General features: G+C 55.7%; 1 long non-coding RNA gene across 1 annotated transcript; it reads right to left on the minus strand.

Moving 5' to 3' along the window:
- Nucleotides 1–4,072: 4,072 nt before the first annotated feature.
- Nucleotides 4,073–13,830, minus strand: LOC144736012 (uncharacterized). The gene is made up of 3 exons (XR_013588714.1): nt 13,449–13,830; nt 12,786–12,916; nt 4,073–4,753 (listed from the first exon to the last, which is right to left on the minus strand). It is a non-coding gene; the product is annotated as an uncharacterized LOC144736012 (long non-coding RNA).
- Nucleotides 13,831–15,838: the final 2,008 nt, after the last annotated feature.

Consider the following 15,838-nt stretch of genomic DNA (forward strand, 5'->3'; position numbering starts at 1 on the left):
ACCCCTGTCCCTCACCGCTCTCCCTCACCGCTCTCCCTCACCGCTCTCTCTCACCCCTCTCCCTCCACCGCTCTCCCCTCACCGCTCTCCCTCACCGCTCTCCCTCACCGCTCTCCCTCACCGTCCTCTCTCCCTCACCCCTGTCCCTCACCGCTCTCCCTCACCGCTCTCCCTCACCGCTCTCCCTCACCGCTCTCCCTCACCCCTGTCCCTCACCGCTCTCCCTCACCGCTCTCCCTCACCGCTCTCCCTCACCGCTCTCCCTCACCGCTCTCCCTCACCGCTCTCCCTCACCGCCTCTCCGCTCTCTTTCTCTTTAAATCGAGGAAAGTCTTCACGTGACCCCCAGGAGTTTGAGGCCAAGTACAACCACAGACACAGATCCCCCGTGTAGCCTCAACAGACTGTTGGGGCAAGTGCTGTAAGCGAGCAGCACCTATGAGACACACACACAGACAAAGATCCCCCGTGTAGCCTCAACAGACTGTTGGGGCAAGTGCTGTGGGCGTACACCTATGAAAGCCGGCACGAGGGGGGTGGGTGGCCTGCACCACGCCCGGCCGCCTTTGTCTCCCCAGTGACGATGCTCTTACACACCGCACCGGGTGCTCATTTGAGGCTGAGTCGACCTAGGGGAGGTCCAGGACCGGTTCAGATATTCGTCACCGGCGGTGTTGTCGGCCGTGAGTGGGAATCGAACTCGGGTCGACGGGTTCGTAGCGCAGCGCTAACCGCTGCACCACCGCTCCCCACGCACACAAAAGACAAAGCTCTCCTATGTAGGGCTTAACATGACGTGGGGCAAGTGCTGTTAGCAGCACCCCACGCACACCCACGTGGTATACCCTCAGCAGTACACCGCCCAATGCCAAGGCTGGCGATGCTGACAGGGTCTGTTGTACCCATGGCGTTACCACGGGGATCTGTACAAAGACAAAGATGCCCCGTGTAGCCTGCGACAGGCTGTAGGGGCAAGTGCCGTGAGCGGCGAGCACCTGTGAAGGCCCGGCACGGCGCACGAGGGGGGTGGCTGGCCAGCGCCACGCCCGGCCGCTTTTGTCTCCCCGGGTGGCGATGTAACGATGGTTGTGAAACCCGAAACTAAGTTCGTTAAAACCCAAAATCCTCTCAAGCCCGTACCGGTGCCCTGCCTGATCACAGACCAACTCAGACCTGGCTGGTCACCCCGTGCTCCTGATACGTCTCAACGTTCACCCTCCTACAAGTCCCATCAAGGGAGAACTCACAAACAAATAGACAACAACAACTTCTTGGTTCTTTCGGTAAAGTCACGTAGAAGGGAAGTAATAAAATAATAAAAATAAAACATAATAAAATAATTCTCACGACGTTTCGGCCACAACGCAAGCAGCCGTTCACCTGAGGACGGCTGCTTGCGTTGTGGCCGAAACGTCGTGAGAATTATTTTATTATGTTTTATTTGTATTATTTTATTACTTCCCTTCTACGTGACTTTACCGAAAAGAACCAAGAAGATGATTACCTGCAGTCACGAAAGCTTTAAATCGAAACAACAACAACAACAACAACTGCCCATTTATATTGACAGCAGCCCTACGCCGTACGGCCGTGCCAACTCAATTGCCCCGTCCAGGAGGAGTCCGCGGTAGATGACGACCCGTGTGGGTTGACGCGGCGTGGACACCCCGATCCCAGAAGGTGCGTGGTCGGCACTGCTCCCGGCCGCCTTTGTCTCCCCACAGACCACACTCCACACTCCGCGCTCACCACACCCAGGAAGCGGATGAGTCGTGGGTGGTTACAATTAGGAGACCGATTTCGCAATCTGACAGAGAGGGGTGGCGGTGGTGGTGGTGGTGATACCACTCCCACGAGTACAAAGAAGGCCCAGCTAGCCCACTGGGACTGTTAGGGCAAGTGCTTGTGAGCCAGAAGCGCCTGCGAACTGCACTGTGCCTGCTTGTATTTGAAGGGGCAAGGCACCCACACCAGACCGGTGTTGCTAGTGATGGCTCAACGAAAGTGGCGTACATCGCGATGTGGAAATGTGCCGCAGCAGACAGCTAAATCATCTCAAGGCGCGACGTTGATCCTAAATGTGGAGGGGGGGGGGGGGCGAACCCGGAGGACCCGGAGAGAAATCCACGCGACCACGGGGAGAGAGGGAGACGCGCAGACTCCACATGTACAGGGATATACAGCGGGGGTCGAACCCACGACCTCCTGTAGACTAGGCGAGGGAGTCAACATCTCCTAACCACAGTGATGATGAGGCAGCGAGAGAGAGGAAGAGAGACATAGACACAGAGAGACAGAGACGCAGAGAGACAGGGACGGAGAGACACAGTGAGACAGACAGAGCGAGACACAGAGAGACAGAAAGGCACAGAGAGACAGAGAGAGACAGAGAGACACAGAGAGACAGACAGAGCGCGACAGAGAGACAGAGTCAGACAGAGACGGAGAGAGACAGAGAGACACAGAGAGAGACAGAGAGACACAGAGACAGAGAGAGACAGAGAGGGAGAGAGACAGAGACACAGAAAGACACAGAGACAGAGAGAGACAGAGAGACAGAGACACAGAGAGACACATAGACAGAGAGAGACAGAGAGAGACACAGAGACAGAGAGACAGACACAGAGAGACAGACACAGAGAGACACAGAGAGACAGAGAGACACAGAGAGACACAGCGAGACAGAGAGACACAGAGAGACACAGAGAGACAGAGAGACACAGATAGACAGAGCGGGAGAGAGAGACAGAGAGACACAGAGAGACACAGAGACACAGAGAGACACAGAGAGACAGAGAGACACAGAGACACAGAGAGACACAGAGAGACACAGAGAGACAGAAAGACACAGAGAGGCAGAGCGGGAGAGAGAGACAGAGAGACACAGAGAGACACAGAGAGAGACACAGAGACACAGAGAGACACACAGAGACAGAGAGACAGAGAGAGACACAGAGAGACACAGAGACACAGAGAGACACAGAGACAGAGCGGGAGAGCGAGGAGCAACGTGGGGCTCCAGGAGGCGCGTGATTCAGCGCGCAGCGCGACGAGTGTCGAGGAAGTGGCACTTCGCAGAACCTGTCGGAGCGGATCGGGGAACGGGGAGGGGGTGGGGGGGAGAGGGGGGGGGTAAAGGGGAGGGGGTGGGGGGGAGGGGGTGGGGGGGAGAGGGGGGGGGGTAAAGGGGAGGGGGTGGGGGGGAGGGGGTGGGGGGGGAGAGGGGGGGGGTAAAGGGGGAGGGGGTGGGGGGGAGGGGGTGGGGGGGGGAGAGGGGGGGGGTAAAGGGGAGGGGGGTGGGGGGGGGAGGGGGTGGGGGGAGAGAGGGGGGGGGGGGTAAAGGGGAGGGGGTGGGGGGGGAGGGGGTGGGGGGGGAGAGGGGGGGGGGGTAAAGGGGAGGGGGTGGGGGGGGAGAGGGGGGGGGTAAAGGGGAGGGGGTGGGGGGGGAGGGGGGTGGGGGGGGAGAGGGGGGGGGGTAAAGGGGAGGGGGGTGGGGGGGGAGAGGGGGGGGGGTAAAGGGGAGGGGGTGGGGGGGAGAGGGGGGGGTAAAGGGGAGGGGGTGGGGGGGGGTGGGGGGGAGAGGGGGGGGGGTAAAGGGGAGGGGGGTGGGGGGGGAGGGGGGGGTGAAGGGGGAGGGGGGTGGGGGGGAGAGGGGGGGGGTGAAGGGGAGGGGGAGAGGGGGGGTAAAAGGGAGGGGGAGGGGGGAGGGGCTATCGGGGTGCCGATGGCAGTGGAGTCACGGCCGGAGTGATACATGCTCGCAGGGAAAGTTGATTGGGCGTTTGGTGTCCCGTTGATAACATTCGCCACGAAAGCAGCGAACTCATCAACTAGACACGAAGCCATTTCTTTCTTTACCAGGCAAAGCCCGCACTCAACGTTCACACCACCAAGTCCCATCGCAAGGGACAAACACACGCGAATAGGCACACACAAAATCATTATTTAGTTTTTGACCGCATGAACCTGGGAACTCAATGTCCCTGTGCGGTACGAACACCCATAGCGAGTTCTAGGCGGTGGGTGGGTGGCCAGCACGACACGCCCGGTGGCGGTGTTTACACCCCGTGCCAGGTACTCATTTGAGGCTGAGTCGACCTAGGGGAGTAGCCCCGACCGCTCCGTCATCCACGGAACCCACGGGCTCGCTCGCGACGGCAGCTTGCCTAACCAGCGTCCCGACGCTCCCTCCTCCAGCCCGGCCATCGGTCACGTCCACTGACGGTCATTCCCGCCAGCGGCGGCGGCGGAAATTCCACGTTCCTGTGGCGGGGGAACGGTTCGTCCAAACGGCGGCCACATTGGTGCAGTGGCTACGTAGCCGGGTTAGTTGGGGAGTTGAGTCGCAGAGCGGCGAGCTCATGGTCGCGATGTCACTCACCCAGAATGTGGAATGGTCCTTTCCACAAAACGACTCCATGGTGAGACCAGCTCCTCCACCTCCACCAGCAGGCCTTGGTCGCTCTGACACCTCCACCAGGAGGCCTGGGTCTCTCTGACACCTCCACCAGGAGGGCCTTTGTCTCTCCGATCACCTCCACCAGGAGGGACTGGGTCTCTCTGATCACCTCCACCAGGAGGCCTTGGTCTCTCTGACACCCTCCACCAGGAGGCCTGGGTCTCTCTGATCACCTCCACCAGGAGGCCTTGGTCTCTCCGATCACCTCCACCAGGAGGACTGGGTCTCTCTGATCACCTCCACCAGGAGGCCTTGGTCTCTCTGACACCTCCACCAGGAGGCCTTGATCACCTCCTGCAGAAGATGACACAGCTTATAAATACCGAGAGCAAACGGTGTGTGTACGTGTGTGTGTGTAAGTTTGTGTGTACGTGTGTGTGGTGTGCGTGTGTGTGTGTACGTATACGTGTGTGTGTGTGCGTGTGTGTGTGTACGTATGTGTGAGTGTGCGTGTGTGTAGGTGTGTACGTGTGTGTACGTATGTGTGTGTACGTGTGTGTGCATACGTGTGTGTGTGTACGTGTGTGTGTGTACGTGTGTGTGTGTACGTGTGTGAGTGTGTGTACGTGTGTGAGTGTGTGTACGTGTGTGAGTGTGCGTGTAGTGTAGCGGTTAGCGCACACTCCACTCCGAACCCGGCGACCCGAGTTCGATTCCCGCTCACGGCCAACACCAGTGACGATTATTTGAACCGGTCCTGGGCCTCCCCTAGGTCGACTCAGCCTCAAATGACGACCCGGTTCGGGTGTGTGGTAAACATCGCCACTGGGGAGACAAAGGCAGCCGAGCGTGGTGCTGGCCACCCACCCACCCCCTCGTGTTCCGTGCCGACCTTCACGGCTGTTAGCTAACAGCACTTGCCCCAGCAGTCTGCTAAAAGGCTATCGGGGGGATCTTTGCTTGTGTGTGCCAGTGGCCTTCATGCGTGCGGTGGAGGAGGCTCGTGAAGGACGCCGCTGGGCAGTTGGAGGCGGTCGCCCTCCAGCAACAGCGGAAAGTGGAGGGGCGACGCTCACAACAACGAGCCGAGCGGATGAAACGCAGCGAGTTGCATCTGCCAGTCATCACGTGACACGTGGTTGTGTCACGTGACCTCCTGCCAGCAAGTCTGCTGAAGGCTACACGGGGGTTCTTGTACGTAGAACTTCTTTCGCACCGTACGCAGCCAACCGCGCTAATCGGAGGTGCGGGGCGGGGGGGGGGCAACACACTACAAACAAGAAGCAGTTCTAAAGAAACGAGTTTTTCAATGTAGACGATTTTAAAGTGCACAGCTCCCAGCGGCTTCCTAATATAGGTAGGGAAGAGCGTTCCAGACGGCCGCTGAAGCAACGATAACGACGACGCCGATGCGGCAGCGACCGCCGTCTGATTCGATGGCCAAAATCTGCCGCCGCCGCTGTGAAGTTGCGCGGTGGTGGAGTGGTGACGATTCGGATGTGAGGAGTGTGCAGGGCAATGTGTTCAGCACCCTCGATTGTAGAACAGATTGTTAACGCAGCGCTGCGTGTTGGCGGCACGCACCACGTGGAGTCGGGTTTATATATAAAAAAGAAAACATTTCGCAATAACGATTACATTTCCTGGTCAGAAAATCTTGCGAGGCGTTGGTGGCGGTGGTTGTGGTGGTTGTGGGGGCGGTGGTGGTGGCGGTGGTGGTTGTGGTGTTTGTGGGGGCGGTGGTGGCGGTGGTTGTGGGGGCGGTGGTGGTGTTTGTGGGGGCGGGTGGTGGTTGTGGGGGTGGTGGCGGTGGCCGTGGCGGTGGTGCCGGTGGTGGTTGTGGCGGCGGTGGTGGTGGTTGCGGTGGCGGCGCGTCAACATCAGTTCTCGTGATGTCGAACCAGTGGGGAGAGTCGAGCGTCTATGCGAGCGGCTGAACGTGACGGAGCTTTGACCGTCTGTTGCCGTACAGCAGCACCCAGCCTGGTGGCCATCGGCTGCTCCGTGCCCCAAAGGCAGATTTCACTCCTCGTGCCCTCGACTCGACCTCACGGTTCCTCGATTCGACGGAACCCCAAATCGACGGTCATCGTCCACCGTTGTTTTAGCAAGCCTCGGCAGACTGAATAAGCCATTGAATCGCGTCAAACTTGGCGGCAGGGTCCATTAAAGACCGATAAAAACACGGCCACCGATCCAAGTTGAGGCCAAGGAGCCGGTGGGTTACGCTGCACCGGTGCGCCGCCAATACGTCCGTGCGTGTCAACCTTCCTAGCGGGGCAGGGGAGCAGAGAGAGGTGAGGATGCGATGGATGGGCGAGAGGAGAGAGAGAGAGAGATGGATCGGCTGGCAGCTGGCGAGTAGGAGGGGAAGCGCTGGAGAAGCGTGGGCCAGGCCGACGGGGTGAGGGGATGGAGGAGGCCGCATCTGGGCGTCGACGCTGCTGCGACTGTTGCGGCTGCACGGAGCGGAGTCTGTTTTCACAGTGGGCGGGGTTTAGACTGGGGGTGGCCTCACGTGGGTCACGTGGTGTACGGGAGGCTTGGGCTGGCTGAGAGAGAGGGAGTCTAAGCCTGCCACCACTGCGGCGCGGTGGTTCAGAGAAGACGTGGACCGAAGTGGCACGGGATGTGAGTGGAGCCGAGTGGACTTGGCGATGACCTCCAGCCGAGGCGTCAAGGTCGGCCTCTGTGTGGGGGGGCGTCAACGCGAGGCGCCCGGGGCCCACGTGCCAGAGGTCGCAACCGGGAACCCGATACCCGTACCCTACCCGATACCCTACCCGATACCCGGCTACCCGTACCCGGCCGGGTATGGGTACGGGTACCCATTTGCGACCCTGGTGCGGCCGGGTACGGGTACGGGTAAGGAATCAAAACCCGTTTGCGACCTCTGCCACGTGCCCTGCCAGCGAGCCATCAAAGTGCACCTGGCCTGGCACAAGCCCCGCGGTGACGTCAATGCCATTCGGTGGAGAACGGCGGCGGGTGGCATTGGTGGCAGCACGCAGGGGGGGAGGGTGGGGGGAGGGAGGGAGGGTGGGGGGAGGGAGGGAGGGTGGGGGGAGGGAGGGGGAGGGGAAGGGGAGGGGAGGGGGAGGGGAGGGGGGAGGGGAGGGGGGAGGGGAGGGGGGAGGGGGGAGGGGAGGAGGGAGGGGGATGGAGGAGGGGCGTCACCACGGCAACGGCACGTGCGTGCCGCAGGTCTCCACTGGAGCGAGGCGACACGGCAGAGCGAGCGATGTGAGAGCGAGTTTGTGATCACTATCGGATCTTTATTGATCCTGAAGGATGAGTTTGTGATCACTATCGGATCTTTATTGATCCTGAAGGATGAGTTTGTGATCACTATCGGATCTTTATTGATCCTGAAGGATGAGTTTGTGATCACTATCGGATCTTTATTGATCCTGAAGGATGAGTTTGTGATCACTATCGGATCTTTATTGATCCTGAAGGAATCCGAGTTTGTGATCACTATCGGATCTCTATTGATCCTGGAGGAATCCGAGTTTGTGATCACTATCGGATCTTTATTGATCCTGAAGGAATCCGAGTTTGTGATCACTATCGGATCTTTATTGATCCTGGAGGAATCTGAGTTTGTGATCACAATCGGATCTTTATTGATCCTGGAGGAATCTGAGTTTGTGATCACTATCGGATCTCTATTGATCCTGGAGGAATCAGAGTTTGTGATCACAATCGGATCTCTATTGATCCTGGAGGAATCCGATGAGCTATGAAGCTCATGATTATATTTTACTCCACAAATGTCCAGAGGATGTCACGGGGGTCGGAACGAACCAACAACGAACAGAGTCACGACACACCAGACAGTGCGGGTCTCGGGGAGGTGAGCTAAAAATAGTGATGATGATGATGATGGTGTTTATTGTACCACCAGGTAAAGCCCCCCGAGATACGTATCTGACGTTTCAGAAGCCACCACCACCACCACCACGTGGAAGCCAGCGACGTGCGGTCAGGCGAGGCACGGCCTCACCTGCCGTACGAAAAGTAACAAAATAATAAAATAAAAATGTAGATTTTTGTTTTCTGACCTCCCTTCCGCTGATCGGTGTTACGTCATTTCTGCGTGATGCCAATCGGTTTTAAAGTCAAAATCGCCAAATGTGCGGAGCTCCACTGCAAGTACCGGGAGAGGGGAGAGGCAGAGAGACAGAGAGACAGAGAGATAGAGAGACAGAGACACAGAGAGACAGAGAGACAGAGACACAGAGAGACAGAGACACAGAGACAGAGAGACAGAGACACAGAGACAGAGAGACAGAGACAGAGAGACACAGACACAGAGAGAGAGACAGAGACACAGAGACACAGACACACAGAGACACACAGAGAGACAGAGACACAGAGACACAGAGACACACAGAGAGACACAGAGAGACACACAGAGACACACAGAGACACACAAAGAGACAGAGACACAGAGACACAGAGAGACACAGAGACACAGAGACACACAGAGACACAGAGACACACAGACACACAGAGAGACAGAGACACAGAGACACACAGAGACACAGAGACACACAGAGACGAGAGGCAGCTGTGAGCTCAGCAACCTCCCCGCTGGTTGCGCAACCCATCAGACGCTGGGTGGAGCGTGGGCGATAAGCGCGCGCCTGCTACTACTATCTCTCTGTGATGATGGCAATCGTACAGAAATGACGCTTACAGCACAGATCAGAGGAAAAATCTATTTTAAAAAATCGTAGCAGCACCTCCCTGCTGGGAGCTCTTCATCAGGCAGCAGTGGCCGTGGTCTCTCTACTGCTGGATGAAGGCAATCCCCTCCAACTCGGGAGCCACCACCAGCTGCTGCTGATTCCATCTTCGCTCCGTCTCCACGACGGGCGTGCCTCTCGCTCGCTCACGTCCCTCGCGGAGACGGAGCGATTAGCGCGCTTGGCTACATTACGGTGCGAAAGAAGTTCAACGTAAATACATACAAACTACTTTACACTACACTATACACTACACTATACACTACACTATACACTACACTATACACTACACTATAAACTACACTATACACTACACTATACACTACACTATACACTACACTACACTATACACTACACTACACTATACACTACACTACACAACTATACACTACACTATACACTACACTATACACTACACTATACACTACACTATACACTACACTATACACTACACTACACTATACACTACACTATACTATACACTACACTATACACTACACTATACACTACACTATACTATACACTACACTATACACTACACTATACACTACACTACTATACACTATACTATACACTACACTATACACTACACTATACACTACACTACTATACACTACACTATACACTACACTATACACTACACTACTATACACTATACTATACACTACTCTATACACTACACTATACACTACACTATACATTCAACTACACACTACACGTTCGATCAACGTTGGCTGAACGTTGGGTGAACGTTGGGTGAATGTTGGGTCAACTTTGGGCCAGTGTTGGGGGCAAGTTCTGTGAGCGAGTATCGGAACCCACGCAGGCCGGCACAAAGACAAAGATGCCCCGTGTAGCCTCAACATGCGGTAGGGGCAAGTGCTGTTAGGGAGCAGCACCTTTTAAGGCAGACACGGCACACAAACAAAGACAAAGATCCCCCGTGTAGCCTTAACAGGCGGTAGGGGCAAGTGCTGTTAGCGAGTAGCACCTATAAAGGCCGGCACGGCACACGAGGAGGTAGGTGGCCAGCACCACGCCCGGCCGCCTTTGTCTCCCCAGTGGCGATGTTTATACAGCACACCAGCTACTCATTTGAGGCTGAGTCGACATAGGGGAGGCCCGGGACCGGTTCAAATAATCGTCACTTGTGGTGTTGGCCGTGAGCGGGAATCGAACTCGGGTCGCCGGGTTCGTAGCGCAGCGCAGCGCAGCGCTAAAAACTACACTACCGCTCCCCACACACGGCATAACACACACACACTCACAATACAACCACACACACAACCACACACACACTCACAACACAACCACACACACACACTCACAACACAGCCACACACACACTCACAACACAACCACACACACACACAACACAGCCACACACACACAATACAACACACACACTGACAACACACACTCACAACACACGCACACACTCACAACACACTCACACACTCACAACCACACACACAACTCACACTCACAACACACTCACAACCACACACACACATCACACACACTCACAACACTCACAACCACACACACGCTCACAACACTCACATACTCACACAATAACAACCACACACACACGCTGACAAGTCACAACACAACCACACACACACACTCACAACACACTCACAACACACTCACACAATAACAACCACACACACACTCACAATACAACCACACACACAACACAACCACACTCACAACACACACACTCACACAATAACAACCACACACTCACAACACAACCACACACACAACAGAACCACACACACTGACAGCCACCACACACACACACCACACACACACTGATCACACACTCACACATCACACACACACATCACACACATACACTGATCACACACTCACACATCACACACATCACACACACACTGATCACACACTCGCACATCACACACATGCATCACACACACACTGATCACACACAAACTGATCACACACACACATCACACACACACTGATCACACACACACCACACACACACATAACCACACACACCACACATCACACACACACCACACACATCACACACACCACACACACACAACACACACACATCACACACACCACACACACATCACATCACACACACATCACACACATCACACGCACACACCACACACACCACACACACACATCACACACATCACACACCACACGTGTCACACATCACACACACACACATCACACACACACCACACACACACATCACACACACACCACACACACACAGCACACACCCTGATCACACCACACACACATCACACACACACACACAACACACACACACAGCACACACCCTGATCACATCACACACACACATCACACACACACCACACATCACACACATCACGCACACACACCACACACACACCACACCACACACACCACACACATCACGCACACCACACACACCCCACACACATACACCACACACACCACACACACCACACGTGTCACACACACACATTACACACACGCCCCACACACACACACCACACACACCACACACACATCACACCACATACACACATCACACACACCACACACACACACCACACACACCACACACACACACCACACACACATCACACACACACACCACACACACACCACACATCACACACACACACCACACACACACCACACACACACCACACACACCACACACACACACACCACACACACACACCACACACACCACACACACACACACCACACACACACCACACACACACCACACACACACACCACACACACATCACACACACACACACACACCACACATCACACACACACCACACACACACCACACACACACCACACACACCACACACACACACACCACACACACCACACACACACACCACACACACCACACACACACACACCACACACACACCACACACACACACACCACACACACACCACACACACCACACACACATCACACCACATACACACATCACACACACCACACGTGTCACACACACACCACACACACCACACACACACACCACACACACATCACACACACACACCACACACACACCACACATCACACACACACACCACACACACACCACACACACACCACACACACCACACACACACACACCACACACACACACCACACACACCACACACACACACACCACACACACACCACACACACACCACACACACACACCACACACACATCACACACACACACACACACCACACATCACACACACACCACACACACACCACACACACACCACACACACCACACACACACACACCACACACACCACACACACACACCACACACACCACACACACACACACCACACACACACCACACACACACACACCACACACACACCACACACACCACACACACATCACACCACATACACACATCACACACACCACACGTGTCACACACACACCACACACACCACACACACACACCACACACACATCACACACACATCACACACACACATCACACACACACATCACACACCACACGTGTCACACATCACACACACACATCACACACACCACACACACACCACACACACACCACACACACACCACACACACACCACACACATCACCTCCACGTGGGCCAACGCAGTGCGACGAGACGACAGCAGCAGCCTCCTCCTGTCTCTCCCCCCGGCTCCTCCTGACTCCTTCTCCTCCCTGCTGACTCCTGCTGACTCTCCTCCTCCTCCTCCCACTGTAGCTGAGCGCAGCGGCAGGAGGAGGGGGAGGGGAGGAGGAGGAGGGAGGAGGAGGAGGGGGAGGAGGAGGAGGGGGGAGGAGGAGGGGGAGGAGGAGGGGGGGAGGGGAGGGGGTTGATTCTGCGTCATCATCCCCGGGTCGCCGCGCGTCCTGCAGTCCCTCCCCTTCCTCGCCCCATCATCGCGATCAGCCAGCACACAGACAAAGACCCCCCGTGTAGCCTCGACAGACTGGTGGGGCAAGTGCTGTAAGCGAGCATCACACGTGACACACAGACAAAGATCCCCCGTGTAGCCTCGACAGACTGGTGGGGCAAGTGCTGTAAGCGAGCATCACACGTGACAGACAGACAAAGATCCCCCGTGTAGCCTCAGCAGACTGTTGGGGCAAGTGCTGTAAGCGAGCATCACATGTGAGACACACACACAGACAAAGATCCCCCATGTAGCCTCAGCAGACTGTTGGGGCAAGTGCTGTAAGCGAGCATCACATGTGAGACACAGAGATTCACACCCCGTCCGTGCGTGACCCACCAACCCTCGCTGCTCCCTCCACAGTCGGGCGCCACGGTGGCTGTGAGATGTTAACGACCTCGCCTGATGTACAGGAGGATCGTGGGTTCGATCCCGACCCAGCCGCTGCTGCTGTATATTTGGAGTTTGCGTGTCTCTCTCTGCGTCTCTCTCTCTGCGTCTCTCTCTCTCTGCGTGTGTCTCTCTTTCTCTGCGTGTCTCTCTCTGCGTGTCTCTCTCTGCGTGTCTCTCTCTCTGCGTGTCTCTCTCTCTGCGTGTCTCTCTCTCTGCGTGTCTCTCTCTCTCTGCGTCTCTCTCTCTCTGCGTGTCTCTCCCTCTCCCCGTGGTCGCGTGGATTGTTTTTCTCCGACTCCTGCGGCGTTTCCCCTCCGCACTTCGAATCAACAGCGCGCGGTTTGAGTCATCTGGCTGTTGCTGCTGCTGTACACCCCCACGTGGTGGTGGTGATGATGACACTTCGTTGAGAGGTCATCGGTGACAGTCGGCTGGCTTCTGAAAAAGAGTTCCACAGTTTCAGTGGGGCCCCGTGCCTGGTAAAAAAATAAAACTAAAACAAAGTGCCATGTTTGGTGTGTTGTTGAGTTGACTTCTGAATGATTGCAGAGCACGTGTAAGGCCCAGGCCAACAGCACTTGCTACGCGCGCTCTCGACGTTTGCCCCAGGAGTGTCGGATTTCCCCGAGGCTTTCAGATTGCACGGAGTCGAGTCGCATTGTGCACCACACAACTCAGCCTCACACCCCTTTTTTACGATCAGTTGAAACAAGAAGATGCTCGGTGTAGTCGGCACTTTGCTTCGTTCATGATTTCGTAATTTTTTTTTACATTTTTAAACTTTGCTTTATGTAAACCCCCACCTCTCGCTCACTCTCTCGCTCACTCTCTCGCTCTCTCTCTCGGTCACTCTCGCTCTCTCTCACTCGCTCTCTCTCGCGCTCACTCTCTCGCTCACTCTCTCACTCTCTCTCTCGCTCACTCTCTCGCTCTCTCTCTCGCTCTCTCTCGTTCTGCACGCAGCATCACCCCTCCTGCCGTGGCGTCAACAACGAGCCAGAACAAAGAGCCCCCAGGTAGCCTTGGGAGGCTTCGTGGGGCAAGTGTCGTCTTTGTCTAACCCCCCCCCCACCCCTTTGCGACGTTTACCGCACACGGCCACGAGGTGCCAATTTGAGGCTGAGTGTACCTAGGGGAGGGGGCCCAGGACCGGTCCAGGTGATTGTGGCCGCTGAGCGGGAACCGAATTCTCGCCGGGTTCGGAGCGCGGCGCGCTAACCACTGCGCCACCGCTCCCCCCACACCATCAACACACAAACACACACACAGGCACATTAACACACACACACACACATTAACACACACACACACACTATCAACACAAACACACGCACATCAACACACAAACACACACACATTTACACACACCATTAACACACACACATTAACGCACAAACACACATCAACACACAAACACACACACATCAACACACAAACACACACATTACCACACACATCAACACATACGCAGATTAACACACACACATCAACACACAAACACACACACCATCAACACACAACACACACACACATCAACACACAGACACACACCATCAACACACAAACACACACACCTACACACATCTACACACACACATTAACACACACACATCAACAACCACACACACACATCAACACACAGTCACATTCATCAAGTTCAAGTTCATTTATTAGGTATAGCCCTGTGAGCCATTCGGCTCTTGAATCGGGTGCAACCGCAACAAACAAAAAACAAAACATGACCAAAAAACATCTTAAAGTGACTATGTGACTGAGTGCGAACAGAAAATCCAAGAAAAGACAGCAAAATTTTGCATGTTCAGGAAGGGAACTCACATTCCGTGCATAGCAACCCGCGCCGGACGGTAAAGGCGCGACCCTGAAACTGCGCATCGAGGGCCCTGCTGGCGGATACGTCTCCTCCACTCGACCGAGCTCCAGGGAGCCTCGCGTGAGGGCACCCCGCACAGTTTTTGGCCTACTTCTCCCATATTGGCCAGTCGTCTGTAACCAATCAAGGACAAAGATCCCCCGTGTAGCCTTAACAGACTGTTGGGGCAAGTGCTGTTGCGCGAGTAGCAGCACCTGTGAAGGCTACCGGCGCTGTGGCCAGCACCACGCCCGGCCGCCTTTGTCTCTCCCCCCGTGGCGATGTTTGTTACACACCGCGCCGGGTAGTCATTTGAGGCTGAGTCGACCTAGGGGAGGCCCAGGACCGGTTCAGATATTCGTCACCGATGTTGACCGTGAGCAGGAATCGAACTCGGGTCGCCAGGTTGGTAGCGCAGCGTAGCGCTAACAACTGCACCACCGCTCCCCATCACCACCACCACCAA

This window comes from Lampetra planeri, chromosome 58 (assembly GCF_965212315.1).
Source record: "Lampetra planeri chromosome 58, kcLamPlan1.2.h2, whole genome shotgun sequence".
In the NCBI taxonomy this organism is placed as follows: domain Eukaryota; kingdom Metazoa; phylum Chordata; class Hyperoartia; order Petromyzontiformes; family Petromyzontidae; genus Lampetra; species Lampetra planeri.